Source organism: Meriones unguiculatus, chromosome 3, assembly GCF_030254825.1.
Source record: "Meriones unguiculatus strain TT.TT164.6M chromosome 3, Bangor_MerUng_6.1, whole genome shotgun sequence".
NCBI lineage: Eukaryota > Metazoa > Chordata > Mammalia > Rodentia > Muridae > Meriones > Meriones unguiculatus.
The window spans coordinates 181,776,095-181,803,975 of record NC_083351.1 but is presented as its reverse complement, the minus strand read 5'-3'; the positions used below and the strand labels follow the sequence as shown (position 1 = coordinate 181,803,975).

At 44.3% G+C, this 27,881-nt stretch overlaps 1 long non-coding RNA gene across 1 annotated transcript; it reads left to right on the top strand.

The window, feature by feature from the left end:
• Positions 1–27,006, top strand: LOC132653229 (uncharacterized). The gene is made up of 3 exons (XR_009591019.1): positions 1–235; positions 16,278–19,458; positions 23,021–27,006. It is a non-coding gene; the product is annotated as an uncharacterized LOC132653229 (long non-coding RNA).
• The last annotated feature ends 875 nt before the right edge of the window (positions 27,007–27,881 follow it).

The window sequence follows — 27,881 nt, the reverse complement described above, 5'->3', positions numbered from 1 at the left end:
CAAAGGATGTTATTATTCTCTGTCTTGAAGCACAGCCTGGAGCAGAATGGCCAGACTGGGAAAGGAGCCTCTCAAAGTGACTCACCATCACCCTCTCCTGAGTAATGGTCTGCGGTTCCATCACTCACTCTTGTCAACACATCGGGCTGGACATAGTTGGCCCTGAGCCAGTGGCTGGATGAGTACACGGAACCCTGTGGCAGGTACTGGAGATGGAAGGTTTGGGGGAGAACAGGTAAGTGTGCATGACCTGGATTCACCCCACCTGCCCAAGCAGAAGGAAAGATAGCTTATTTATATGTTGGGGTCAGTGATCGATCAATTAATATTAAAATTCCCAGCAGCAAGACCCAGCCTGGTATGCATCTACAACCCCACCATCAGGCATTCAAGGGTGGGGGGACCTCTGACCCCTGAAGATTTGTTGGCCAGCTGGTCTACCCAGTAGGTGTACTCCAGGTTTAATGATGGGCCCTATCTCAAAAAATAAGTTGGGGAAATAGAGAAAGACAGCCAACCTCTAGCCTCCATTTCAATGCACACAAACACACATACAAATGCGCATATATATATGAAATCAGTACCGTACACATATAAGTTCTCAGCAGCCCCTGCACAGATGAAAATATGTAGGAGATGTGGGAAAGGGAAGATAAGAAGCCCCTCTCCTCCATTGGAAACTAATTCCAACCTATCCTACCAGGGAAGGCAGTGTGGAAGGCCGAAGAATTAGCCATGAGACAGCACCCCAGCTTATAATCCAGAACGTTTGAGACCAACCCCAGGAGAGTCTCCAGCGTTCAGTCTCCCAGGGTTGCCAACAAAAAAGGTTCCACATAGGCTATAGCATAGGGTCCAGTGAGAGATTTTAGAGGCTTAACAGAGAAAAGTCATGGGCAACAAATGGAAAGACCCTGGAGAGGAAGGACTCTGGCTGCCAGACATTTTGTGCCCATAATTCTGCAACATGGCTGCCCTTCAGACAACTGTAAAAAACCCAAACTTCCTTTCCCAGATCTACTGACTGAGTCTTATGAGGGATGGAGGCTGGAATCTGAACTTTCAGAAAAGTCCACAGGAAATTCCAAAGAGCAGATCTTGGAGATCCAAGATGGAGCTAAACCAGTAAGCCCTTAGTTGCCCCTTTCCTAGCAGCTCTCTTCTGCAGTAAGATGCCAGTTCTAGAGGCAGATTCAAATGGGAGTGAAAAACTGTTCTCCAAAATGAGAAGTCTCCGGAAAACACGCGTTACAGAAGGCCTTCCCAAGATCTCTCTCACTCCCAGATGTTTTTGGTGCATTCAGCTCACAGCATATGCTCCCAGCCTCCTCCAAAAGACATACTTCCTACAGTCACAAGCCTACCCAGATGCTAAGAGGAAACATTGCTTCATTAGGCTGGAGAAAGACAATACCAACAGCAGCAAGCTTATCATTGCTATGGAAAGCACTGAACGGGGGTGGGGGGAGGTGAATAAGCACAGTTCTCACTGTCACATGGATTCATTATCAGACTTGGCCAGCTCCACTCTGACATGTTCTTAGCACTACAGTTTTCTGAAATTTACATTCCTAGATGGAGAAAGCCACTGTTACCAGCAGGCAGAGAAAATGTGGGGGAGGCAAGGGTTCAGAATAGGGTGGGATGACAGTTGCCTGGAAAAAAAAAATGTTGCTGGCAATGGGAATCCCAAGCTAGAAAATTCAAAGCAAAAAGGAAACTGACTGGAGTCATGAAAGAACTCAAATTTATATCTGACTTATAATTGTAAAACTCCCAGGTTCTGATCCTGTTTGTTTCTATGGGGACTTCTATCCGGGTCACACCTCCTAGTAGTAACCAATTACTTATGTTTTAAGTTGCAAGCCTAGCCTTAACATCTGAGCCATCTCTCCAGCCCACTAATCACTTATAAGATAGGTGGTGACCTAAATGTCACCATTTAGCCATAGTTTGCTGCTCCAGATAACTGGCTCTCTTTAGGCAGTATTCTAAGGCGGGCTGATGACACACCAGCGTAGCCAATCCAGGGACAGAATAGCATTGTATCCTTCAAGACCCAGCAGAAGTCCCCTGCGACTCCCAGACAGAGACACTGGCCATGCCTGGAGCTCAGATGTGAGGTTGGTCTGACTCCAACCTTGAAGTTGCTGTGATGAAGGTGGCGTCTGTATGAGAATCTAAATATAAGGACAGGAAGATGGTGGCAGATGTCAAGAAGGCAGCATGAGGATCTAAGGTGGAAACCTTAGCAGAGGGAGGAGAAGTGCTTGCTCTCTCCCATGTTCAACCCAATGATAGATTTTTTTTTTTAACTTAATGCCTTTGATGTATGTATGGGCCCTCAGGGAACATCGTCAAGCCCTGTCATTTTCAAACTTGTTGCCACAGGCCTGTTGCCTGTCAAGCTTACTAGAATGATCTGGGTTAAAGAATCCTGAGGTTTGATTTGGATTCTGTTCCAAACTTTTGTGCAGTTTTAATCATTTTCTCTGGCTCAGGCTGCTTTCAAACAGGCTGGAAAGGTGGCTCAGTTGATAAAGTGTTGACTGCACAAGTGTAGCAACTTGAGTTTGATCTCCCAGGACCCACATAAAAGCCTGGTACACTAACATATGCGCCTATAATCCCAGAGTTGGAGAGATAGAGACAGGAACATCCTGGAGCTTGCTGGCCAGTCCAGATGAATGGCTAAGAGACCTTGCCTCAAAAATAGGTTGCTGGGCTGGGAGAAAGCTCAGTGGGAAAGAGCATTTGCTACGAAGCTGTAAAGATCTGAGTTTAATCTCTAGCACTCATGTGAGAAGAAAAAAAAAAAAAAAAGCCATGCATGGCTGTGTGTGCCTGTGGCCCTGGCATCAGATAGTTAGATAATGAAAGTTCGTAGTGTAGCCAGCCTAGGCAAAAGAAGGAACTTACCATTTCAATGAGAAACCCTGTCTCAAAGGAATAAGGCAGACAGTGAAAGCGGTAGACATCCTATGCCTTCCTTTGGCTTTTATATACACACACACAGGTGCATGCACCCACACATATATGCATCACACATACACACTACACACATAAAGTAAAATAAGGTGGAGGGCTATTGAGACAGCTAGCCAATGTTGACCTCTGGCTTCCACATACACACGTGCACACAAAAGACTAGCTGATATTTTAGGGTGTGTGGGCTTTGCAACAGGTTCTTTGCTCTGTCATGCAACACAAAAGCAGCAAAGACTGCATGAATGGATGGGAATTACCATGTTCCAATAAAACAGTATTTACAAAACAGGTAGCCATGTAACCATAGCAGCCTTCCAGGTCTTTCCCAGATCCTGTCCCATAAGTGTTATATGACAGGGCTGAGAAGCTTTAGAGTTCAGAACATCTCTACTGGTTAAGTGGGTGGCTGCCCTCTCTAGAGAGGAGAGTGCCCTGCGCTAGCCTGGGGTCTCAGCTTACACTTAGGTGTTGTTCTCTTCTGACACCAGTGCCTGGCACAGAGCCTGGCATATGTTTTCAACAAGCCATCCGCAAATGTGTATCAGAAGAATAACTGGCTGCTGCTAACTTTTTAGATTATTTTGAAAAACAAAATAATAAACCTTCACTGTCAAATACTGCTCTAAATAAAAACCCTAAGCTGCCAATATATGTATAATCAAGAGTTAATGCACATTTATACCACCAAGATGTTTTATAAATACACAAGTAAAATCTTCACCTTTAAAGAAGAAAAGACCAACACACAAGCGAAAAACAAAAACAAAAGCAAAATAAGTTCAATTTGTTGATGAATGTATGGAAAAATGTTCAACATAACATGGCAAGTTAGACATTATACAATTTCAGGCTTTATTTTAGTAATAATTTTTTAGTCATAGGTCCCTCCCTCTTCTCCTCCCACCCCCATCCTTCCTCCTGCATCCCCTCTCTCCTGTTCTTGAGAACAGGGGAGCCCTCTCCCTACCCATACACCCCAGCTCATGTATTCACATGAGGACTGAGTTCCTCTTCCTCCTCTGTGGCCTGGTAGAGAAGAGGCTTCAGGGGAAAGTGATCAAAAAGCAGGCAATATAGCCCATGTCAAGATATCCCTCACTCCCCTAACTAGTTGGCCCACATGAAGCCTAAGACGCCCATCAGGCTTATCTTCTTGGGGTCTGTGTATTGTAGTATGCCTATTATATACTGAATGACTAAAATCCACTTGAAAGTGAGTATATACCATGTGTGTCTTTCTGGGTCTATGTTACCTCGCTCAGGATTATCTTTTCTAGTTCCATCCACTTGCCTGCAAATTTCATGATTCCCTTGCTTTTAATGGCTGAGTAGTATTTTATTGTATAAATGTGCCATAGTTTATTTATCCACTCCTCCATTGCTGGTGGGAGTGCAAACTTGTACAACCCCTTTGGAAATCAATCTGGCATTGTCTCAGAAAACCGGAAATAGCCATGTGTCAAGATCCAGCCATACCTTTCCTGTCCATACACCTGAAAGATGGTCTGCCATACAACAAGAACATTTGCTTAACCACGCTCGTAGCAGCTAGGTTTTAATGAGGCTGTAAGGGGAGGAATTCTGGTGTGGAGGGAACATCCTCACCCTGGGGGTGGCTCGGCCCTGCTCCTTGGCACAGTATGCCAGCTCTGCTAGTCAGTTGTACTATTTCTAGGATTTTTATTACCAAGAGTTGATCAGGAATTCACACTCATCTTCACAGGCAGCTTTCATTAATCCTTGTTTTCTGATTGATCTCTCTGCCTGTAAGAACAGACTAACATCATGGCCACAGGTGCTGATAGTGTCCCACCACCTTCATAGGGACAAGAGCACAGGACAGGCTAGTCTGGTGGCAGCCTGACGGTCGGCCACCTGCCTATGAAAGCGCCTCTCACAAATAAGAGTTTTCATGATTTACATAGAGTCAGCAAGCTCATCATCTGCTGTCCCATTTGGAAAAGACCCAGCAATTACTCGAACACTCAGCCTGGAAGGTGCATTTTGGCCTGTCAGCTAGGAAGGGGGAGTATTCATTGAGCATTTTCTATATGCCAAGAAGTTACAAGATCTTGTTTCCCCTCTTACCGAGCAGCCACAGTAGCTGTGTTTTACCGATCAAAACACGAAGATCTGAATGAAAAGAGCTGACATGGAACACGAGTAGGTCTGCTTGAGCCAACAACCCATGACAGTTTTGACTGCAGCATAGAGGGTTCTGTGCAGCTCAGCACGCCGACGTGGCTTTGCTTGTTTAATCAAAGGCGATCAAATGCAGCTATTCTGTTTGCTCTTCATTAAACAGCTGAGTGAAAGGTTATAGTACACCCACATTCAGTAGCCTCAGATCTTTCTCCAGCTACAAAATAACAACCCATCATTCAAATGAGAAGGGGGGAAACCCTCTGCTTCCATGCACAGCAGAGTGGAACAGGCTGCTGCAAGGATCCTTGCTCAGGGCAATGCCCTTTAAGCAAGTTCTTGGTCAGGAAACTCGGACACGTGATGATTAGCTGAGGACAGACTGCCCTGTGCTAGAAGCTTAGGAGTTCACCTTAACTGATTCCCTTTGTGCGTTATGTAAAATAGACACACAAGCCTCATTGCCTGAGTGTTTCTTTTACAGGTCGCAGAGGGGAGGGGCAAGACGGGGGTGAGTGTGCATTTGAATGTCTCTTCTGCTCTCTCCTCTTCCTTCTCTTATTTCTTCCTTTTCTTCTGCTTGTCTATTGGTGTGTTTTATAATATTTTTATGTGGAGAGTACAGGGTATGTGGGAGTAAGAGAGACGTATGTGTCGCATGGCTTCCTTGACTATTCCCTGCTTTAGTTTTTGAGACTGGGTCTTGTCAAAATGTTAATAAGATGTTACCTTGTCATTTTGGCTCTACTGTCTGGCTATCCAGCTCCAGGGATCCTCCTGTTTCCATGTCCATTTCTACTCCAGGGCTGAGGTTGCTGGCTCTAAAAGCCATGCCCAGGCTTTATGTGGGTGCAGGGGTCTGAATCAAGCGATCAGCCATCACTTCATTCACTGAGCCACCTGCCTGGCTCAGTTTGTCTGACTGTCTCTACATAGCCTGGGGTGGGCTCCAACTTCCTATGTAGTCCAAGCTTGTCTTGAACTTGTGAAAACTCCTGTCTCAGCTTCCCAAGTACAAACATGAACCACCATGCCCAGCTTTCTCCTTTTAATTCTGCAGCCACAAGGCTACAGTCATTTGGGTTCCACTCTGCTGACCTTATCTAATCCTGATCACTTCCAAAAGCCTCAGCTCTCCACACCATGGCCAGATGAACCTTCCACCTTCTTAATATCTCTCTTAAACTTTAACATAGGAAACCTTGGGAGACACGCTAGAACCCCAGGTCCCTGCCTAAGAACTGTGGCATTTCATTTTCCCAGCTGAAGAGGCGCAGCCATAAGCCATCAGAATAAACCAAGTACACAGTTTACCCACCTCTTTCGAAATTTAAATAATTACCTCACAATGCATCGTCAATTTAGGATGACTTAAAGTAATTCAAGTGTTTCTACATACAATAAAAGCTTGCTAATAGCTTTGTCTGAGGGGCTGTGGAAACAGCTCAGTGGTTCAGAGCAGAGGACCAGGGCTCCAGCTCCAGGACTCACATGACAGCTCACCATTGCCTGTAACTCCCGGCCCAGAAGATCTGATACCCCTGTCCAGCCTTCACAGCATACTGCATGCTCACAGTGCACATATACACAGTAAGGCAAAACACCAGCAAAAGTAAAAGAAAATAAATCTTTTGAAAAAATAGTTTTTAAAACATTTACTAGTGTAAATGAGTTTATGGATGTGAGTTCTCTATCTGCATGCACACCTGCACACCAGAAGAGGGCATCAGATCACATTATAGATGGTTGTGAGCCATCATGTGGTTGCTGGGAATTGAATTCAGGACCTCTGGAAGAGCAGACAGTGCTCTTAATCACTGAGCCATCTCTGCAGCCCTGAAAAATACTTTTTTTTATAGCTCATTCAATGAAGACTTCTGACCCTGCCTTGTCCTACATTTGCTAACTTCCTCACTCAGTGTCCATCCAGTGTATGATATGAGCAGCAGCTCTCCTCAGCTGTAATGACTGTTTTCCATAGTCATTCAAGCTTTGCATGACAAGTATCAAGAGCCTAGTGCTAAGTGGCTGGATTGTTCAGGACAAGGAGACAGGGTAGAAATCTGATTTCACCTTCTTGTATAATAGCCCAGTGTTCTCACAGTGAGCTCAGTGGTCAGTGGCCTGTTACTCAGAGGCTGCCAGGTGGAGAAAGGCCTCAAGTTGTCAGCTCTGTCTCCATCCTGTGTGGAAATCTTGTGGGGATCCCCTTTGCATAATTTGAGTTCACAGTTCTCAGTATCATGAGTGCTTGGGTAAACATTATGCCTGGCTTCCTTTGCAGATTTTTTTCTCCTTCTGAAACAACATCTTGAACTCACTATCTTATCTCTACCTATTAAATGCTAGGAGAGCAGGCATACAATACCACCCTGGCTTCCTCGGCATAACCACCTCCTTTTATTTTATTTTTTCTTTTTTTTAGACTTAGCCCAGACTGGCCTGTAACTTGTACATACTAATGCTGTCTGCAAACTTCCAGCGATATTCCTGCCTCTGCCTCCCAAGTGTTAGGATTACAGGTGCATGCCACCGCACCTAGACAAATAATTCCTTTCTGTAGCCATATGGCCCTGCTTGGTCCTCACATTGGAAAGAGAGCTCAAGAGAAGGCTCAGCTCTTGGATTTTTCAAACCTGGCTGCCTTATCTGCTAAAATATAAGAAACAGTGAAATACTGAGTATTTCTGAGTTGGAAAGGGGTGAGAGAAGAAGGGGTCTGAAACCATGAAGATCTGTGCATGTGTTGGTCTACTTATCTCAACTTGGAACTTGGAACGCCTATTAAAAAAAAACAAAAAACAAAAAAACAAAAAACGCAGAGGCTGCCTTCCAAGAGCTCAGCAAGCTCTTGCTTTCACAAAGATGCCTTGGCAATTACTCAGAGACCTGCTTTCTTTGAGGCATTTACAAATTGATTTGTTCCCTGTTTGCAGGTACAGAAAGAAGGCGGCTGAAAGAAGGCATGGGTGGTAGTTAGGAATCCAGGGTAGGCTTCTGAATGGAGGGAGTGGCGGGTAGTGGGAAGGAGGGGTTCAGCAAGCAGAAGAGGTACAGGTCCCCTTAGAGAGCAGAGGCGAGGGCTTAAACAAGAGGCAAAAGCAGGGTATGTTACCGCACATGAGTGCTCTGGACACGGCTCTGAACTTCAGCGCCACCCAGCCTGCAGCCCACAAGAGTTCCCACCAGACCTCTCACTTTTTCATCTATGAAACGGGAACAACATGCACCTTGCAGCCTAACACAGCTCAAATGTTTAGCATGTTGAGTCACTCTGGTTTGTTAGACATGTGCCCTAGGAAGCCGATTTGGGTTTGCCTGCTTTTGGTCTCTCATTAAGTAGTAACAAACTTACTGATGTACATTGAACTACATACTTCAAAGTGCATACTTTCACAATTCTTGACACGCACAGAAAGTAAGTGAATTAATTCATTGCTTCTAGAGGTTTCTATGAACTACTGCCAACCCCTTCTGTTTGCTTTCATCTCCAGAAAGCCACAGATCTGTTTTTGGCCACAGTGAATTGATCTACCTTTCAAGAAATCTGTATGGGTCTGAAGAGATGGTTTAGTGGGTAAGAGTGCTTACTGCTCTTGCAGAGTGCTGGAGTGCGGTTCCCAGCATCCACATTAAGTCCAGCACAAGGGTTTTCAACACTCTTTTCTGAACTCCGTGAGTACCTTCACACACCTACGCACCAAATAGACGCATAATTAAAAATAAACCTTAAAATAAACGACATCATACAGTATGTGGTTCTTTAGACTGCCTGCTTTCAGGCAGTAAAGCACACCACTCTGAGGTTTATCTGTGTCATCATGTAGATCATCAGTTCATTTCTTTGTATTGTTTGTTGTTTATGGGACAATGTGTTTCTATTCGACCTGTGCTAGCTTTGAACTCACAACCTTCCAGCCACTCCCTCCTGAATGCTAAGGTTATAAGCATGTGACAGCATGTCTGGTATATTCATTCTTTTTCATTGATAAGTAACATTTCCCTGTATGGAATCATATATTTCAACTATTTATTAATTTATGACTCAGTGACCCAAACCCACAGGACTAAGAGTCTTTAGGTTAGGTGCAAAGTGGGAAGACTGGGGGTGAGAAACAACGAAGACAAGAAAGCAATAGCTGCCCCAAGAGGTCTTGCATAAGCTGATGACTTACACCAAGCAAATTCATTACAAAGTACAGCATCATATATACTGTTTGTAAGAGGGATATGGCCAAGGTCAGCAGAGAGGTGAATCAGACAACATTGGCAAAGAGAAAGCCTTGGGTTGGTCTCGCTCCCTACAACTCAGCACTTGGGCTATGTCTAACTTGAGGCTACTATAAGTAATGTTTCAATAAGTATTTTTGTGTTAGTGGGTACACAGAGATGTAGGGGAATTTTAATTCAGAACATGGCTGCTTTGGCAAGAGATCACATCCAAAGTCCTTCTAGATCACTGTGTGATCTAAGTGACCTGGCTGGAATGCAAATATGCCATTAATCTAGGAGACAAAGGCAATCAGATCTGAATTCAAAGCTAGCCTAGTATAGGGAAAGTTTCAGATAAAGAAAAGCTTAGATCCAGGTGTGGTAGTAGATGCCTTTAATCCAAACAATGCAAGTAAAGTTAGTTTGTAGAAGGAGGCAGCACCCATGTTTGAAAGTGATGTTTAGTTAAGAGGCAGACAAACCAAAGAAAGATTTGACAGAACAGTATATGCCCAACTTTCATGAGAAGAGAGAGGAAAGAGAAGAGACTTAAGGGGCAGCGCAGGAAGGGAGAAGAGGCAGTTTTACAGAGAGAGTGTAGACGAGAGACCAAGCTAGACCCAGGTGAAGATAGAATGAGCCAGAAATGAGGAGGCAGAAGATTAGAAAAGATTTCTGGGGTTACTTTGAGGCCAAGCAGAGCAATTCAGGGCCAAAAGAAAACCCAGATTGAACAGGTTGGTTGGGAGAGGAGTTTGAGCCAGAACAACTGAGCTGAACCAGCCAGCCCAGAGCTCAATCCATAGATCAATGTATCTCTTAATCCTCCCTCATCAAAGAAGCTTCTATTCACAGTATATGGTGTTTAGCACAAAGAGCTATAGCTGGTGAGGGTGCAGAGAATAAGAGACTGAATTCCCATATATAAAGTGAGACATCTATATCACACCACCTCCTCCCAAGGCTCAGGGATCGCTGTGGAAGAGGTGGCAGAAAAAGAGTAAGACCCAGAGGTGGTGGACAACAAGGAAGCAGTGAATTCCAGACAGAGCAGGACAGCTGCACTTGTGAATTCACAATTGTTGTAACAGCATGCACAATGCCGATTTTTTGCACAGGTAAGCCAGACCAAATCCCAACACAGGAAGAAGGGGTATACACAAAGTCTAACCCCTAGCTGGCGAGTTATTGGCACTTGATAGCCATTGGGAAAGGGAGAGTCAATTTTCTTTAATACTATGGCCTCTGATAAGTCAACCACACTCCAGTGAAAGGCCACACATCCAAGAACATATAGGCAGCACAAATTAGATTGTATGGGTATAAGCACAATACAAAACAAAGCAAAAAAAACCCAAATGATAACAACAACAACAACAAAAAAACAGACACAAAGTTGGGTGGGTAAGGAGTTGGGGAGATGCTAGAGAAGGGGTGATAATGATAAAAACATGTAATGTTCAAAGAACTAATAACACTTTTTTAAAAAAATGTTTACACATATACACCTTTTTTTAAGATAAAGAAAAATAAACAAAACAATAGACTTTTATTTCTCTCAGTCCTGGGGGCTGGGAAAGCCTAGGATGATCAAGGCATCAGCTGATGCAGCACCTCACTCTACCTCATAGCCACACCTTCTCAGTTCTCACAGGGTGGATGGAGGGTGACCGCTCTCTGGGGCACCCTTCTTAATCCTGAGGGCTCTGCTTCATCTTTTGAAGGCTTCACCTCCTCAGACCAAAACCTTGGGAATTAGGTCTTCAACATGTGGATTTTAGGGAGATGCAGACATTTAGACCATAGCAGTGTGATCATTATTTTACATGTAGATACTCTGATAGGTACGTAATGGTGTCTTATTGGAGTTTAATGTGTGCTGGAGTCCAGCTCCAGTTCATGGGGTACACCAAGTGGATTTCAGCATCCGCCATGACCAGCTGATGGCTGGTGTTTCTCTCTGTACTTTGACTCTTAACCTTCCAGGCTGGTAGCCTTACTAGTCAGGGCTTTCTACATATACAGTTTAACTCTATATACAGTTCAACTCTATATACAGTTTAACTCCCAGGGGTCACTGGTCACGAGAGCCTCTAAAGGAAAAGAGAGGTACAGGGCATTGAACCCTGAACTTTCAGGTTCAGGAGCTGAAGCTCTATCAATTGAGCTATTCAGACTTTTTTTTTTTTCCCCTGCCACTGAAACAGCTCTCTGGCTAAAAACCTTTATTGTTTAACAACAGAGGGTCTTAATCACTTAGGCCGTGGCTCTTTTAACTCAGAGTACAAGCAGCAGCAGCAGTCCTGACAGTTTCTTGCTGTAAATACGGGGTTATAAAAAGAAAAACCTGAGCTCCTTCTAACCGAATGGCTCAGCAGCGAACAGGGGCTTGCTGGAAGCTAGAGTCCCAAGAGCACTCGGACTGCTTAGCACTTCCTAAGCTTAGAAGCATGCAGAAATATATGCGCATTTGACAGACAAAGTGAGCAGACATTTATGAACTTTCCACACACACAAACAATGGACAAAACGAGAGCGCTCCCAAAGGCACCATTCGTCCACATATATGCAAACATACAGATATAAATACATACATATAGATAATATATACAGACACATATTTGGATGAAGCAGGTAGCCTCAACAACTGTTTAATTCTGTCTTGGGTTTTTATACTATCCAATACAAAGGTTCTCTATGTATGGAAAAGTTACATCATTCAAAACAGATACAATTGTTACATAAAAACGGTGTTACAGTAGGACTATTGATCCTAATATCTAACTAGGTGCTTTGCTTATTATAAGTTTAAAGCAATGATTTTTATCTAAATGCTCATTATGAGTTCAAAGCAGAAGTTTTATTTTTTATTTCAGATGTACATTATGTGTTCAAAGCAAGTTTTTTCTTATGTCAAGGTTTTTCTGAGAAACAGGTATCTGTCTTATCTTTATAGCTAACTACTTATTTTTTGTTTCTATTTTCATATGATCTTTCTTACTGTGATGTACACTTGGGCCTTATCCTTGGACTAAACCTAGAATGAATGTATCTCCTTGATTATTAGTTTGTTTCAGTATTGCTTTTCTTCTTGGTGTAAATAAAGTGCTGGACATATGGAGGATCACAGAGTTCCTAGCAGGTTTTTTTTTTTTTTTTTTTTTTTTTTTTTTTTTTTTTGCTACACTGCAGGAGCATTTTCAAATTACTTGACTCAAGTCAGAAATTCTTTAAAATCATCATCAGGGGTTGTGAAATCATCAATTTGTTTAAACAGCACTATGTCATGAAGGTACATCTTCAAAATAATCTGCAGGAAATCTTCCCAACAGAGTGAAGCAATAAGCACTGAGGGTCTCTGCCAGGCCAGATATATGAGACAAGCATGGAAAGACCGTATAATAACAATAAGAAATCTTGAGGCAAAGTCCCTGGGGCCCTGCCTAAACCAGGGATCCACCATTTGTTACCCATGCAAACAGCCTGCCTCCAGGAAGCTCACCCGCTTGCTTCTGCCAATCCAGCACGCAATTGCTCCCAGAACACATGCGCATTCACCACTTGGGTCTGTTGTTTGTTTTAAGACAAGGTTTCCTTATATTGTTCAAGCTAGATTATTTCAGAAGCACTGACTGAAAATAAAAAAAATATATCATACAGCCTTTATGAAAAGAAACCCAGGGTTAGTTAATTTTCTGTATCTGTGAAGAGACATCATAAGCAAGGCAATTTAAAAAAGAAAGAGTTTATTGGAGTTCAGTTTCAGAGGGTTAGAGTCTATGATCATCATTATCTTAGTTAGGGTTTCATTGCTGTGAAGAGACACCATGACCATGGCAACTCTTATAAGAAAACACTTAATTATGGCTGGCTTACAATTTCAGAGGTTCAGTCCATTATCACCATGGCAGGAAGCAAAACAGCATGCAGGCAGACATGGTGCTGGACGAGCCAAGAGTTCTACACCTCGATCCAAAGGCAGCCAGGAGGAGCCTGTTCCGTCCTGAGCAGAGGAGACCTCAAAGCCCACCCCACAGTGACGCACTTTCTCCAGCAAGGCCACATCTACTCCACCAAGGCTACACCTCCTAATGGTGCCACTCCCCATAGGCCGAGCATTCAGACACACAAGTCTACGATGGCCAAACCTATTCAAACCACCACAATCGTTGTGAGGGAGCCTTGCTTCAGGCAAGCAGGCATGGCACCGAGGCAGTAGAGAGTGGTACTAGCATTGGCATGTGCTTTTGAAATCTCAAAGTTTACCAGTGACACACCTCTCCTAACAAAGCCATGCCTTCTAATCCTTCCCAAACAAGTCCACCAACTATGGACCAAATATCCAAATATGTGAACCTTCTAGCACCATTCTCATGCCAATCACCACACTTGGGGATCTCCCTCCGCCCTCCACCATGTGAGGACACAGGAAGTATGTGCCATCTACAAGACAAGAAATGGGGCCTCCTCAGACACTGGCTGTGCCGATGCCTTGATCTTGTCAGCCCTTATACCTATGAAAGAGGCCTTCATGGTATTTTTACATCACAGTAGCCTGATAATACACTCAGACCCAGAAATGATAAAATGTATAGATTTCTTTGTATACGTTTATTTCATCCAAATGAACATTTTATCCACCCATGGTATATTTTTAATATGATTCAAGCTCTTTGGGATCAGGGAAGTATGTTTAAGTCACCTGGAAGCACTTTGATCCTTTCAGGTCTGACTTTGACTTTTATTAGGCATGATTACAGCAGTGCATCTGAGACAGGGCTTTCCTACATAGCCTAGACTAGCTTTGAACTTATGATCCTCCTGTCTTAGCCACTAGAGAGGTAGATCACAGGTACATGCCACTATGCCAGTTACAAAACAACATTTTCCCTAGTGTTGATTTCTTTTCCTTCAATCAAACAATGCCTCTTAACCCCCAGTTGATCTCTCATAAATTAGGAGAGTTTCTCACTGTGGCTGTTAGGAACAGGCATTCATCCCAGTCTTGCATGATCCCTACTGCACATTCCCTCTGATTCCTTCACAGAGGTTTCAGCAAGCACTTGTGGGTGACCTTCTGGGGGTCCAGACTTCCCAGTCTGTTCAGCTTTTCTCTCTGTGCTCATCCTTACAAACTCCAGCATCTGTGATTTCAGTTCTGTATCCTCAACTCAAGAAGCAGGCAATTTTCATGGCCTCCCTGCCCACAGATAGATTAGAAACTCTCCCTGAGCAGCAAGCTGGGCAATCACCAAGCTCATTTTATCGGATCCCATCTTGCAGAGCTGCTGTTGATACACGCCTGGTCTTGAGAACTGTGGCTCCAGGAGCAGGTGCTCTGTAATCACTGTTACTTCAAGTTACTCAGAAGAAGGAGCAAGAAAGGCCATGTAAAACCTCTGTGACAGACCCAGCTTTCTCACCTACAAAATAAGAACAATAATTCCTATGACGTCGTATGGGGTGAGATGCTAACTAGCTAAAACCTGGCACCTTCTCCACAAGCTGAAGCTGTTGTTGGCATTGTCTGTGATGACTGGAGATCTATGGATGGATCTCTAGAACTTCCCGCCCCCCAAATTTAGTCTCTTGCATGTTGCTTGGCATTACATCGCTATTATCAATTACTCACCCATTCTACCTCCTACCCTTAAGTGTGGTAATCACTGCCTTCTTACTTTAGAACAGGCTAAGAATGACCTTCGAGATCTTTAGCAGCTGTGATTTCTGCACCCTGGAGACCTAATTGATATTCTCATCAAGCTAATTAGCATTTGCGGCAAACATATTTCACTCCAGATTTATTACACACCCTAAATTAGTGTAACAAGGGTATGCTGAAGAACAAGGCTGAGCTGAATTCATGAGATTTCTCTAGGTCAGCTGAAGGAATTCAAGGCAGCAAAGGAAGCTGATCTCAGCCCTACCTCAGAGAACTCTGCTCTTGGAAGAAAGGTGCACAGTTGAAAACATACGCAGTAGAAAAGAAGGAAATAGCAACTCCAGGTTATTAAATCTCTTAATTTATTCCTCTTGCTTTCTGGCATCCTCGCTTGGGTTGATGCAATTTGTTTCAAATTCAATGTTAACAATCCTTTGTCATCTGGGCATCCGACAGAATCTTTCTAGAGGTAAGGGGGAAGCCAGAACTTCAAGCCAGGTTTCTTATTTTCTTCTCTTGAGGCCATAATAAAATAGTCTGACAAAAGCAGCGAAAGGAAAAATGAGTTTGCTCTGGCTCACAGTTCAAGGGTGGAGTCCATCTCGACAGAGAAGTCAAGGCAGCAGGAGTTTGAAGCAACTGGTCCCATTGCATCCACAAGGGGGTGACATATACCAACGCTCAGCTTACATTCCCCACCTTATAAAGCCCAGGATCCCCCACCGAGGGAATGGTTCCAGTCACGATTGGGATGGGTCTCCTCCATCCCCCCCTTTTTTTAAACAACCCACTAATTCCAACTAGTGTTTCCCATACATGCATGGATGTGGGGCCATCGTCTAGAACATGGGAAATCTACCAGTGGTAGTGTCTTCAGAGAAGAATGAATTTTCCCTTCTCCAGCATTTATCCACTGTCAACAGGTTCTCAGTGAGGGGTGGGGCCTGCAGATCGTTTCCATCGTCTATGTGGGAATTTGGTTGGTCGGCCGTAGATCTTGTGCATGTAACCCCAGCTGGTGTAAGCTCATGAGTGAAATAGTCATGATACATGCAGCCTTTCAGTCTTCCTCCCCACCCTCTAGCTCTTACATTGTTTCAGCTTCCTCTTCCCAAAGGTTCCCTGAAAGGAAGGAGAGGTGTTGAGGCGATAAGGGAAGAGGGCAGTTTTAGGGGAATGGGGTATTTGCATTATCATATTTTGTTGTATGTATGCATAAATTTTTTAAAAAGGTAAGTCTTTCCACATCAATCAATGAAGCTATTCTCCACAGACATGCACAGACACGTCCTGGATGACCGTGGGTTGTCACACTGACAACACTAACCGTCACATCAGGCCACCAAGTGTCATCTAAGCAAGTGGAATGTGCCTCCTAAAGCGTTCGACAAAGTCTGTGCCCACCTTGAAGGCTTCTCTCTGCCTGTTGCTTCTGTCAACACACAGAGCCATCTCCCTGTGGCTCATCTCTACTCAGATAAGTATCGTAAAGACCCGTGTCCCAGGACCCTGTTAATGCCTCCCAACACTCCTTACTATGCAATTACATTTTCTAGTTTAAGAAAAGCAGTTTCATGGTCATGGAGAACTAAAATTGTTACGCTCAGGTCACTAGCAAACACTCAGCACGCTGGTATCTCATAGATGAACCCGCAGTTCATCATCGCACTGAACTTTGCTCTTTCCGTCTCTGAAATCAAGACAGCCACCGGCAGAATTCCCACACATGCTTGTATTCTGAAAAGGACAATGTCTGGTCCTAAAGAATATTCTAGGCATGGTGGCATATCGAAAAAAAAAAAAAGACTTAACAGGAAAGAGTGTCTGCAGTTGGACTGAGGGTTATAATTTAGGCCTGCATTAATTCTTTTATTCAAGACTTAATAGGAAAAGGTCTAAGACAATCCATTCTTGGAGACCAGCAGTTCAATGGGGCTATGACACAATGATGTATATCATTGGAACACATGGCAAAAGGCTTCTGGCTAGGAAGGAAGCTTCTCACAGTAGTTAACATTTAGGACTTCAAAGGCTGACAACCCAGCTTTGCTTACTGGCTTTGACCTTGACTAGCTGCACGTCCTTGTTCATGTTTCCTGAGCCTGGTTCTCCTCTTTTGTGAATCGAGGAAGGAGAGCAGGTTTGTGCATTCAGGCCGAGATCTGGAAGACATTCAGGCATTCCTCCAAGTTGACACCTCCATGGTGGCTGGTTCGTTAGTTTCAGGAGGAGGTGGTCAAAGGTGGTCTTCAGGAGAGGCAGTGGGGAGGTACTTGCTGGCTGCATGGGCCAGAGAAAGGGTTGATCTTGGCAACCTGGGGTATATTGTTTCTATCTCTGCAGGTCACATTTCAAGAAAGTTGAAAAGTGTTTGGTGTCCATCCCTCTGAAGACATGAGCAGCCTCAGTGCAGGGCACTCAGAGCTCTGCAAGTAAAGGGAGGAAGGAACTTCTCTGCTCTTTGACAATCACAGTCTCCCTTGGCATTCCTGACATGCTCAGTGTTTGTACTCACCGAAGTGCTGTAGCTGCAAACTCACCCTCTTGCCAAAGATTGAGGACAGAGCTCAGGTGCATCCGTGGTGCTTGCCTTCTTTCCTGTATCCTGCAGTGTTCCCAAGCCTGTCCATTCAGCCTTTCTACTGCCACTGTTCTGTGCAGGGCACTGGTGTCTTGTTTTCCTTTTCTTTTCTTGACACACACACACACACACACACACACACACACACACACACACTTGTTTTTGTTGTTATTTTGAGCCATTGTCTCATGCAGCCCTGGCTGGCCTTAAACTCCATATGCAGGCAAGTACAACCGCGAACTTCTAATCCTCCTGCCATCACTTTCCAAGTGCTAGATTACCACTATGCACCACCAAACCCAGGCTTCACTGTCATCTTTCATCTGGTGGTGGCAATAGCCATACTGAACCTTCTGCTTCTTTCTTGCCTGTGGCAGTTGAGAATGGCTGGATAATCCCCATGGATTCACTCTGCTGGAAGTCTGTCACAGTTCCCTATATTAACCTGATACCCATTCTCTCACTTTCTGATAGAATCCGAACCTTGCAAAATCACACATCTCTCTTCCCAGACACCCTGACACCTTTGTGACCAGATTCCACAGTGGGCTGAGGCAGAAGCCTGTGGGCAGGGCTTCTTGGGAAGCTGTGGTTTCCTGACAATGATGGACAGATTCAACTGACATAAAGCACCTTTTGAAATTCGCCCTTCATTCTGTCTGTCACACAGATCTATGCCTGGGGGAGGGGGTGTCATCCTCACACCAGAAAAATGAAAGTTCTTCATGGGGTAGATAGAGCAGGAAGCTAGCAGAAGTCTATTTGCCTTATTTCCTGGAACTGCCACTGAAACCCACAACTATTTAGCTCCAGATTTCTTGGTTGTGTGAAGAAAAGAAACCTTTATTTGATGCAGTAACTGTATCCTGGTTTCTGTCACTGAAGTCAGACTCACCCTCAACTGATACTCTTCCACCAACCACAGAGCAGCTCACATACTGCAGCAGGCACCAAACCCCTGGAACATCTGATATAAACCCAGAGCCTTCATCCAACAAACATATTCCCTCCTAAGTGATCCTGCAGTGTGCCATGGCTGACAGTGTTTAAAGCACCCAAGGAGAGAGCACAGATGGACCACAGAGGACAAAGAGATGAACACTGAGCTCTGCAAAACACACTTAGATGATCATCAAAATGAATAGTCTTGACTCAGAGGGGATTTTCTAAGTGGCCACTATATCTTTAGCCTTATCACTGGCCACTTGCATCACCTGATTTGCCTTGGCCTCTCTGCCTTTTGAGTAACTGTTTCTGTGCTGAGAAAAGTCCCTTCCCCTTGCCATATCCGGAGCTGGTAAGATTCAGCTCAAATACCACCTCACTTGGAAAGTCTTCTGGGATTGTCAAACACTGAGGAGCCCTTGCAAAGTTCCAGAAGACAAGGAAGAGGGCATGTGTGCATGGTCATGTTTGTACGCCCCAAACTCACTTTGATATAAACCAGGTGGGAAAGATGGGCCGCAGCCTTTAGCAGAATTTTAAGTTTTAATTGGTTTCATTTAAATCCTCTTTTAATTATAACTCCTGGAGTCTGCAATCTGTAGCCAGATTTAAATGTCTGCCCCAGAAGTTTGTTATTTTTAGTGGGCTGTTTTCTGCTTTTTACTTCTCACTTAGATTTCAGGAATGAGAGTCAACCCTGGGCATAATAGAAGCCACTGGACAGGCCCCAGGTGGAGCCAGGATCAACTCGTTGAGTCCTTTTATGTGCTGCCCTAGCTCTCTAGGGAGAAGACATGACCCAATTTGATATTGGTGGGACTCATTCATTCACTAAATCTTGCATTCATCCAATTATTCACTCCATCACTCTATACCGACAAGAGTAGCATGGTTTCACGTAAAAGGAACAGAACTCAAGAGGAAAGAGGTAAGTCAGAGGAAAAGTTGTTGGTTTGTGTAGATGGAAAATCTGAGAGTTCAACTGGATTCCTACACCAGTGGCTTAAGCGCTATCCTCAATGTCTCTCCTCTTCTTCTCTTCCCTCCTCTTTGTTCTCTTCTCCCCTACCACACCGTCTTTCTTTTTCCTTTTCTTTATTTCTTTCCTCCCTTCATCTTCCCATCTTTGGCCAGGCTCTCTCCTTATGGCATATAAAAGAGCACCCAGTGCCCTTAAACCTTTTAGGAGCTCAGCAAGCAGGAAAGGGGTGACATCTACCGATCACATCAACCAGAACGACCAAGGGAGGACTCTCATCTAGCTTATGTTTCACGTCCTTTAACCAACACCAGTTTTTATGGCCAGAAGTTTGGAATAGTCTTATTGCCTGGGCCTGAGACATATGCTGTGGGTGAAGAGCATGAGGGCTCAATCAAGCTTCGACCACCCTATGTAAGAAACAGGTGCCCCTTATGAAAGAGAATTCTGTTCTTAGAAGATGGCGATGTCTTAGCTTCCTGTTCCTATAATAAAATATACTGACAAATGCAACATAAGAGAGAAAGGATTTTTTTTTCCTCATAGTTCCAGAGGGAAACATCCCATTGAGGCACAGAAGACATGGCAGCTGTCAGGAAAATCAGGGTCAGGAAGCTAGCTGGTCATAACAAATCCATATCCAGGAAGCAGAGAGGGGGAACAGGAAATGAGGCTGGGCTATAAGGCCTCCAGTCTTGGCCACTGTGACCACTTCCTCCAGCACAGTTTTACTTCCTAAAGGTTCCAGAATCTTCCCAAACAATATGCCTAGCTGAGTACCAAGTGTTCCGGCGTGTGTGTGTGTGTCGGGGAGGGTAATTCACATTCTAATCACAACAGGTATTTGATAAGCAGAAACAGCAAATCCCACCATCCTGTATATCCATTCACCTACTCCCCCACTCATCCACCCACCTATCCATGCATGGATATATTTAATCATTGTCCATCTAATGAGCAATTCTTTGGAGATTTTTCTATGCCAGGCACCAAAAAGCACTCAAGTACATAACAGATCATCTATCAAACCATTAAAAGCAGCATCAGGTCTCATTACAGAGCTAGACCCAAAGTAGGCACATAATATATATTGAATGAATTCATTTATGACTCTGAGCATAGGTCGTTAGATCAACGGTGGATACCTCAAACATAAAAACAGAACTGTGGACAGGGCAGAGTCTCTAGGTAGGAGAGTCCTTCTTGGAGGAATGCTTGAATGCCCCAGTTGCCCGCTCGCCTCATCTCCACTGCCATCAAGTGAGTCAAGCAAGAATGAGAATTTTATTGCTCTGCATTTCCAGTATCAAAGGTTGAGAGGGAAATAATTATTCTAAGCTATCAAGTGAATAAATATTTTGGAAGGTAATGAGAGTCATCAGAAAGAGGGAACTTAAATGGTCACACAGTGTATTGGGCTGCTTTTAGAAACCCTCATTAAAGGGCAGGATGGAAGGATTAGAGGGGCAAGAGCTCATCAGCTAAGGTCTAAGAAAACCATGACTTCATTCCTCTATTCTTCCTCTCTAGGAGGAAGTCTCCAGAAACAGAAAGGCATTCTGCCTTGTTCTCCTTTTATCTGTGTTTACTCATATTTAGACTGTATCCTTGGGCATTCTGTGTATCCACCAGCAAAGGGAGGTTTCCTGGCAGGAAGAAATGGACTCAGTTATAAGGGTCTATTCCAGGATTGCTGCCCAGCAGTAAATAAACATCACTTCTATGCAAGCCAGCTGAGTGGAGTAGGAGCTTATATTGATTGGGATTTTCACAAGCGTTGTTGTGTCACTTTCTGTCACTGTGACTAAAATCTTAGAGAAGTCAAATTAAAGGGGGAATGATTTATTTGCTTATGGTTTTAGAGGTTTCTGACTCCATTGCTTTGGACCCAAGGCAAGATAGACTATCTCAGTGGTGGGAGCATATAGCCACGGAGGCTACATGGTACTCAGAGAGCAGGGATGAAGAAGGGCACACCACAAGGGAGCCTTCCCTGAACTACTTTCTCCATCTAGACCCCATCACCAACAGTTTCTGCCAGCTCCCCATAAACTCTCCAGCCAGGCACCTGTCAATGAATGTGTTAATCCATTGATGAAGTATGCTTCCTCACGATCCAGTGAGCTTTGAGTATTATTGCACTACGGACTAAACACTTGGATGGAGAGAAGGGAGTATGTCAGACCCAGACCTTAATTCTCAGCTTCTCCCCATTAAATTGTTAATTTATTACTTCTTTGTTCAGCTCACTGCTGTGGAAATCTGTAAGACACACCATCAGTGTTCTGTCCTGACCCCTCCTCACAGATTCTTAGCTTCTCACACCCCTCCTTAGGGGTGCCTTTATTGCGACCTTCAGACCTACGGCTTTTTCACATGCGCAGTTAGAGTCTTAATATATTATGGAACAGGCTGGCTTCAAACTCATGATCCTCCTGCCTTGGCTTTCTAGGTGTCAGGATTGTAAGTGTGTGTCACCATACCCAGTCCCTAGGGCCCTTTTTAAGAGAACCATTCTCGGGAATGGCCCTCACTACCACTCAGGGACTGAGCAATACAGGGGGCAGAAAGCCTGAGGTCCCTGTGCCCCACTAGGAGACTCAGATGTCATTTCTGCTCCAGAGCCTTTGAGGGATTTGTCTGAAATCACATCCTTTCTCAGAGAAAAAGGACGAGAAAAAGAGATTTTTAATTTTTATTATTTGTATGGGTGTTTGGCTTGCATGTATACCCGTGCCTTGTATGCATACGAAGACCACAAGAGGGCAGCAGCTCCCCCTGGAAGTAACTGGTACTGGCTTTTCAGAAGTTGCTGGCCACCACGTGGGTTCTGGGAATCAAACTCCAGTCCTCTTGAAGAGCAGTAAGACTCTTGACCATTGAGCTGTTTTTTTCAGCTCCTTTCAGAGTGATCTTTGGGGCCTGAAGTTGACCTCTACTGACTCACTGTTCTTTCGGGGCACTGGTTCTCAACCTGCGTGTAGCAAACCTCTACCTCCAAAAATACTTATATTACCATTCATAATAGGAGAAAAATTACAGTTATTGAGTAGCAACACAAATAATTTTATGGTTGGGGGTCACAGCCGCATGAGGATTTGTAACAAAGGTCACAGCATGATTGATGCGATTATAGAGAAAGCAGAGTAACCTCTAGTCCAGTATGCCAGGTGTCCTGATAAGATGCTCTCTCCTATGGCTAGGCGAGGTGGTTAATCTATGCTACAGAGATGCGGGTCAGGGGGCACGTGGCACAGTTGTTCATCTAACTCCAGCCAAGAACCAACAAGCAATGCCTCAGTGGACCATTCAGCTGCCAGTGGACTGTCTCGCTCACTTTATGAATGTAAAAAGGCCTAGCAGAGACAAACAGGGCCAGGGCCAGGCAGAGCTCCCTAGCTGACCACAGAAGTGTGCGCTTAGTCTCTGATGTTTAAGACTCTGGACTGTGTGGATGGTTTGCTGTGTGGAGCACACTAACTGACACACTTAAGATACAAATGTCTTACAGTGCCTTCAGGATGCAGGGCTGTGGGCATTGAGCTGGAGTGCTTTCAAGTCTACCAGACATTGCCAAGCAGCTGTGGTTGTGCCAATTTACACTCCTACTAGCCCTGTAAGTATGTTCTTTCTTGCATCATAATCTTGCCAAAACTCAGTAATGTCAGATATTTTGATTTTGCCAATCTGTTATGTGTGAAACGGTATCTTGTTGTTTTAACTTGAAATTCCCTGCTGACAGGTGAGGCTATGGGTTCTGGATACACTGATTTTGAAAGAAGTGGCCTTGGTCCGATGTGTGCTTTAGCACTTCGTGAGCCGGTGGACTCTTCAAGATGTGTTTGATGAGGGCGGGGAGCATGGCTCATCCTAAACTCAGGAAGCTGTCCCAGGTTGACTTCACATGTGTGCTTCCGTGTTCCCACATTGGCACACCACACATAAGAACATTCACATGTGTGTGTGCACACACAGAGAGGGAGAGAGACAGACAGACAGACACAGAGAGACAGAGACACACAGAGAGAACCACACACACACACACACACACAGAGAGAGGGAGAGAGACAGACACAGAGAGACAGAGACACACAGAGAGAACCACACACACACACACACAGAGAGAGAGAGAGAGAGAGAGAGAGAGAGAGAGAGAGAGAGACAGATTAAGCTTTCCTCCAGGAAGCTATTTCTGACTCTAGCCTCCACGCTGAGCTAGGTGTTCTTTCTAGGCCCCATTTACTTCACTCTACGAGACTATCCATTCTGCTATATCCTAAACTTTTAACTCCCCTAAGAGAATGAAAATTCATGTGTTGGTTATCTAGAAGGATGAAACCCATGCTGTGTCTCCTAAGATTTAGCTTTCCAGCTTCAGTTCCCTTGTCTGTGAAGTGAAAATGATACAGAAATCTTGAGAGCTGACATGAGTGTTAAGTGATGAAAAGAGTGCAATGTGACTGATAAATAGTTAAAGCTCCCGGTGCATCCTAGCAGTTAGAATAAGAGGTTCTTTGGTGTGGCAAGATAAGCCGTGGGTGTAATAGTGGTATGGATGTTGTGGGGTAATCAAGTGCTTTATGGTTGGATTGAAGGCCCCCAACACAGGAAGAAATGCAAGCCTGGTAGTATAAATCTGCTCAAGAACCTGTGGCTGGTAGCTCATAGGTCCCAAGGATGAACTTACTGTCATTAATTTGCTAAATAGACAGTTTCCAACCGTCCTCTAAATCTGTATCTCTGTAACCACACATAATGAAGCTCCCAGCCTCATGAGGAAACTTTCTTTGTTCAGTGGTGGCAGTTAAAGCAGAAACTCACAACTGGTCAAAATACAGGTAACAAGTATCTGTGGAGCACTGAGACACAAGTGGGGCATCTTTATCACACGCTTCCTCTCAAGGTCCAGGGACCAGTGTGAAAGAGGGAGCAGAAGACTGCAAGCTCCAGAGGCAAGGAGGATGGAGGCAACAGCGTTTTCCTGTGCACATGTCAGGACTGCTGTACTCAAGAACTCATAACAACTGTGGCTGGCTGCATGAGATCTATACAAGATCGAGCCAGTCAACATTCTAGCACAGATGGGGAAGGGGCTCACGAGACCCCAGCTCTATCTGACGAGCTATTGATGGTTGGCTTCTGGAGGAGGGAGAGTCCATCTTCTTTAAGGATCTGGTTCTTGGTAGGTCAACCATGTTCTAGTCGATAGCCCTGAACCTATAAGTGTATAGTCAGCACAAATTGCACTAGGAGGGTTATAAGGAAATAAAAGAAAATAAAAGAATGCCAAATTGGGAGGGTGGAAACTTAGTGGATACAGATAGGAGGAGTAATACAGAATGAATGCAATCAAAATATATTGTATAATGCATGAGGTATGAATATAAATATACTAGAAAAAAACTAAAAACCCATTTGAACCCAGAAAAAAAAGAACAACAGCAGGATTTAATCTTTTTGTGTCATGAACTATACAACTTAGAAAAACAAAAATTCCCATATGCACAAAATACTGTGCATAAGTTTGTGGACTTTTTATAGACTCGGAGGCCATAGCTCCAAGTAAGAACCTACAATTAGATATATTTCGAAATTTCAATGACTTTTATTGATATACTGTCCTGGTTAGCTTTACTTGTCAACTCGACACAGCCCAGAGTCATCTTAGAAGACAGCTTTGAGTAAAAGCTGAGTATAGGCCATCCTTCAGCCAGCTAGCAAGCAGCAGCCTCCGCGGTGGTTCCAGCTATGCATCATCCGTGAAGTGAGTTCCAGTTCCTTGGTCAGAGGAACTGCTGTGTGGAAGAGCTGGCAGACCGCCTTTGACTTTCTTCTTTGACTTCCCTCAGTGATGGACATGACATGGAAATACAATTCTTTCTCCTCTAAGTTGTTTTGGTCATAGCGTCTTACAGAAAGGGAACTAGGACATAGGCCCTAGGATAGGCCCACAATCCAAAACTCCCACAGGTGTTTACTAAGAGAGAACTGCTGACGGAGTTAATTTTGAAATAAGTCAGATTCCCCCATCATCCTCAGTGAATGGCGATTTAAAGCCTCAGGTAAACCTTCCCTGCCCATCATCTTCAAGAAAAGTGGACTCTCAGCCAGTTAAGAGACCTTGGCTTTTGCTGACATGGAGGAAACAATGGCCCAAAGCTTTCTCCAAGTGACCAGCAAGAACTCCCACTGTCTCCATGGGCCATCCTTTCCAGTGTCCTCACACAGTTCAGTTAAAAAAAAAAAAGCCCTAGTTTCTTCCAACTCTAAAACAGGCACAATGTGATTCTGAGGTGTGTAACTGTGTTCTGCTTCCTGCTACAGCACTTTTTAATTGGATATCCTGAGGCCCCAGAGATCAGAGTGCTCTCTTGTAATGGTGCATTCCAGAAAAATCGCTGCCATTGGATTACAGTAAAGAAAGGTTCTTCAGCCATTAGGCACTTTTCACCTGGGCCTGTCGGGGCTTTTTGTTATTTACAGAGTGAGGAAGAAGTGAGTCCTTCCTAAGGTTATCAATGAGGTGAGTAAAAGAAGAAGAGTTTAATGTGTCCTCTCACTCGTCAGAGGGCAAACTTCGGTGCTCATCTTCCTACTTTGAGACAGTTTGTTCACCACTGTTAGCCAGGCTAGCGACCCCTGCCCTGCCCCCAACACACACCATGAAGACTTTTGAAGAGTCTCCTCTTTCTGCCTCTAATCTCCCTAAGGGGGAAGATACTTGAGCTATTGCAGCTGGCTTTTTACAGCTTTTACATGGGTCTGGGGATTTGAACTCAGGTGTCAGCCCTGCGGGGTAAGCGTTTTACTCAATGGACTACTGCCACAGGCCCCATGATTATTCTTTATATGTCATTCAACTAGATGGTCATAGGAACAAGGACTCAAGTCCTGATCTTTCAGAGTCACATAGTTTATGATATGCAGTATGCACTAAATATTTAGTGAATGAAAAATATGATTTTCTTTTTAAGGTTAAAAAAGACTGGTTTTCAAATGCTAGAACTCCATTTCCTGTGACCTTCATGGAAAGTCAATGAGAATATCAAATTTCTAAGGAATAAAGAAGTGCAAGGGAGCATTCTTCTGAAACAGCATTAGAGTCTGTGACACAATTTGCCAAGTACTTGGGCACACTGGGCCCCATAAATGTAATAACAATGTCTTCTGAGTGCCTTTGAAGATGGTCAAAGTCAAAGGCAAAAATAACAGAACCAGCCGAAAGACAGCTAGGATCATTAGCTGCTATTTGAAACCCAGAGGCAAACAGACATTAAGCTCCTGGAACCAGTCAGAGAAGGAGCCATCAGTCAGCCATGGAGGCAAGGACAGAATTCCAGATCCATATGAGCTGAGAACTCCCAGAATATGCCGCCTGCCCCTCATCTCTCATCTTCTCTCTCTCCTCCCCCTTCCTTCTCTGTCATCAAAACAAAATAGAGTTCTTGGGCTGTGGAGATGAATCAGTAAAGTAAAGGCATTTGCTGCCAAGCACGACCACCGGGGTTCGATCCTCACGGTAGAAGGGAACTAATTCTTGCAGGTCATCCTCCATCTTACACGCACACACACGTACATACACACACACTTAATACAAATTAATTCTTGGAGCCAAGGAGGCCCACAGGTCACCATTTCCAAGTCCCTTACACTAGGAATGGGGAGACTGATACATTGAGAAGTGAAGGAATTGGCCAACAGCACAAGTTAGTTCCCAAGCACAGTGTTTATTATCAGAATCTCCTTAAGAAGCAAAACGTTTTCCTGAACATTAGTGAAAGGAGGAGACAAATTTGGAGAAAGCCCATGCTTCACTCTTTTAATTTGTTTGTTTTGTTTTGTTGAGACAGGGTTTCTCTGTGTAACAGCCCTGACTGTCCTGGAACTCACTCTGTAGACTACAGTGGCCTGCAGCTCACAAAGGTCCACCTGCCTCTGCCTCCCAAGTGCTGGGATTAAAGGAGTGTGCCACCACCACCCACCCAGCATCCTTTTTTTTTTTAGTACAGGATCTCCACGTAGCCCAGGCTGGCCCTGAGATCTGGTTGACCTCAAGCTTAGGTTCCTCGTGCCTCCACTTCCTGCAGCCTGAGACTTTAGGCTTTCACTGCCATCCCTGGGTTAGACGGTGCTGGGGATCAAGCCCAGGGCTTTGTGCATGCCAGGGGAGCACTCCGCAGTGGAGCTGCATCCTCAGCCTGACTCCATAAATTTGCAAGCTCAGGAATGATTTTCTCAAATTGGTAGAGGTCTGTAGCCAGCCCTGTGCTAAATTGCTTTTACATGTGTTTTCTCTTCCAGCTTTCTAACTACCCCCTTTTCATATCCCTGTTTTTAGCTCCCTCTGTTTTTATAGGTAAGGAAACCTGGAC